Source organism: Giraffa tippelskirchi, chromosome 4, assembly GCF_054371585.1.
Source record: "Giraffa tippelskirchi isolate mGirTip1 chromosome 4, T2T-mGirTip1v1.2.pri, whole genome shotgun sequence".
NCBI classification, from domain to species: Eukaryota; Metazoa; Chordata; class Mammalia; order Artiodactyla; family Giraffidae; genus Giraffa; species Giraffa tippelskirchi.
Genome location: NC_137278.1, coordinates 139,406,875 through 139,410,281, shown reverse-complemented (window position 1 = coordinate 139,410,281; position 3,407 = coordinate 139,406,875). Strand labels below are relative to the sequence as shown.

The 3,407-nt window shown below is 43.6% G+C and overlaps 1 pseudogene; it reads left to right on the top strand.

The window, feature by feature from the left end:
- The first annotated feature begins 255 nt into the window (after positions 1-255).
- On the top strand, positions 256-1,564 carry LOC145544858 (splicing factor 45-like; annotated as a pseudogene).
- The last annotated feature ends 1,843 nt before the right edge of the window (positions 1,565-3,407 follow it).

Below are 3,407 nucleotides of genomic sequence, written 5' to 3'. Positions count from 1 at the left end.
AATGGCTGGTTGATATTCTATGGTCCAGGATACTAAACTTTATCTAAGCTACCTTTTGGCAATGGTAATTTAATTATCTGCAGTCTTTTGTTACAATACAAAATGTGGCGGCAACAACAACAACAAATTCTCTACAATAGAAGGTACACACTGGCTGACTCTGAGCACCCAGCCTGCCAGGTCCAGGGCATCTGGGCCCAGGTGCCCTGCCGCAGCCGGAGCGTCCACCTGTCCGGTGGGCATTAAACTAAGAAGATGTCCGTATACAAAGACCTGGGAGTGGAGAATAGTGATTCAAAAACAGAAGGTTGGTCCCCAAACTTCAAACTTCTGCAGTCTCAGCTCCAGATGAAGAAAGCAGCTCTCAGGCCAAGAGCCAGGGGACAATACAAAGTACAGTCCTTGCCCCAGTCATCCATCGACTTTAAGCGAGGTGGCTCTTCAGATGAGCAGCAGATCCAGGACACCCCGCCATACGCAGCCACGGGCCTCAAAGATCCTGTTCCCCGTGGGTTTTCTGCAGGAGAAGTTTTGATCCCTACAGCTGAGGAATATGATCCAGCGTTTCCTAACGATTATGAGAAAGTAGTGAGGGGCCCAAGAGAGGAGTGGAGGCAGCGGGAGCTGCAAAGACAAAAGAGAGAGAAAAAAGGCGTAAAGCCAGAATGAAGCTCGTAGGTTTTTCAGGTTAGGAGATCCAGATTGATGAACATGAATATTATGAGTGAGAAGTATGGGCGGAGCTGCCACTGCACCACCCGCTTCTCTTGCAGAGAAAGACAAAGAGTTACCCCGAGGCTTTCCTTACGAAGAGGATTCAAGACTCCGCTCCCAGGCTTCCAAAGCTGCTATCTCTCCCCCAGCATAGGAGCAACAAGACAGACCCAGGTCCCCGACTGGCCCCAGCTACTCCTTCCTCGCCAACATGGGGCGGGTTGGGGGTGGGGGCGCACAAACAATAACAGAAAATCATGCAGAAGTATGGCTTCTTGGGAAGACTGAGCAGGGCCTGAGCACAATGCTGTCGGTGGAGAAGACCAGAAAGTGGGAAGGCAAAATCATCATGAGCGACACCACTCAGAAAGATGCAGCCAGGAAGTCAGATTCAAATCCATTAACTGAAATATTTGTGTCCTAATAAAGCGGTCCTACTAAGGAACATGGAGGAAGGCATGGCAACCCATTCTAGTTTTCTTGCCTGGAGAATCCCCATGGACAGAGGAGCCTGGCACGTGGTTCATGGGGTCACAAAGAGTTGGAGGCGACTAAGCACAGCACAATACTAAGGAGCATAGTTGGTGCAGGAGAGGTAGATGAAGATTTGGAAGCTGACACCAAGGAAGAGTGTGAAAAATATGGCATAGCTGTAAAATGTGTGATAGTTGAAATCCCTGGTGCCCCTGATGATGAAGTAGTAAGAATAGTTTCAGAATTTGATAGGGTTGAATCAACAGTTAAAGCTGTTGTTGATCCAAATGGGAGATATTTTGGTGGATGGGTGGTCAAAGAATATTTCTACAATTTGAATAAATTCAGGGTCTTGGATCTGGCAGAACAAGTTTGATTTAAAAACTAGAGTTTGAGTCATCTCCAGTGATCCTTCAACAAGCTGCAGACTGAGCAGAGGAGAACAAGGTGATAGGCAACCTTCATGACTGTGGGGGCAGAGATTCTGGAAAGAATTCTAAGATATTCATCAACTGATCCCTTTTTTATTTTGTGGTTTTTTTGATATAGTGTAAAAATCCTTAAAAAAACAAAGTACACAATAGTTCTTATTAGTCAGGATAGACTTCATAACATGACACTAAAAAAACAAACCCCAAATACTTTACTGAACTCGCTGCTGCTGCTGCTAAGTCGCTTCAGTCGTGTCCGACCCTGTGCGACCCGATAGACAGCAGCCCACCAGGCTCCGCCGTCCCTGGGATTCTCCAGGCAAGAACACTGGAGTGGGGTGCCATTTCCTTCTCCAGTGCATGAAAGGGAAAAGTGAAAGTGAAGTCGCTCAGTCGTGTCTGACTCTTAGCGACTCCATGGACTGTAGCCTACCAGGCTCCTCTGTCCATGGGATTTTCCAGGCAAGAGTACTGGAGTGGGGTGCCATTGCCTTCTCCGACTGAACTCGAAGGTTCTCTTAATACAACAAGAGTTTCTTTCCTCCTCAGGTGACATGTCCTGCAGAAATCAACAACGGCTTCCTTCCACACAGCTTCACCATCTTCTTCTTTGTCATCTAGAAGACATAGCCTCCCTCCTTATTCACTGGGACTCCCACAGTCTCAACCCAAAAGGCAATACATCACATTAGCCAGGGCTAGTATTTTCTCCCTCTCAACTGAAAGGAGGCTGAAAAACATGTAGGAGAGTAAAATAAACTATTTCAGCAGCTCTTCCATACTTCAGTCACACAAATAGAATTAACTTCCTCATTAAGGTAAGTCCAAAATGTACAGATTATTTCAAGAAGGCTTTTTTTTAACTCTCAAGTGATTATATTTCATTCAACATTTATATCACTCCTACCATATGCTGAGTGCAGGAACATGGTAGGTACTCAATAAATATTTGCTGAATAAACAAATGTATGATCCCTAATTATACTAGTAATCTACCTACCATTTCTCTCAGAGCAGTCCAACTGCTAGAAATGAATATGAAAAGAATAAGAAATGACTCTGTCTTCTCACCTAGCCACTTGACCAGAGCCCAAATTAACTAAACTTCCTATCTGAGGGCAACCCTTGACCGTCAGGAGGAGAACCAGGAGTCTGACTAAGCTCTAAGCTACAATTAAGCCATGATTATTGCCCAATTCAAAATCCTCATTGCTTCAAGATCAATCCATGGGCCATAGCTGGCACTTAAAACACTTCAGCTTACAGCTCATATTTGCATTCTGCACAAACATTATGCACAGGTAAAAGAAGAGAGTACGATTCAGCTTAATCCAATAGCTAATTAGCCACACCTGCACCAAGACACTATTAGCATCTTACTATTAGGTTACTGTTTGCCTTAAAGGATAAGTGATTATGCCTGTCAAATTATGACAGGACTTGCTTCATTTTTTAGCTCATGTATAAATTTAAATGCTGTATTTTTTAAGATCCCACAAAATGTTTAGATATAACATTGCTATTTTTGAACTGCTGTTACAGATTTCAGTTCAATGACAGAATTACAGTTCAATGCCTAGGAAACTTAAAAGTTGTATTTACATGAATAAGCATATTCTTTTAATTATTAGTATCACAATATCCCTTCTAATCAGTCTCCCTCTTGTCCCTAAGGCTCTAGTGCCTAGATATAAACTCTAAAGGTAGTAACATGTGCTAACGCTCAAAATTTTTTGCCTGTGCCTAGAAAGATTACCCAACATATGTAAGTGCTCAATGCATATTGGT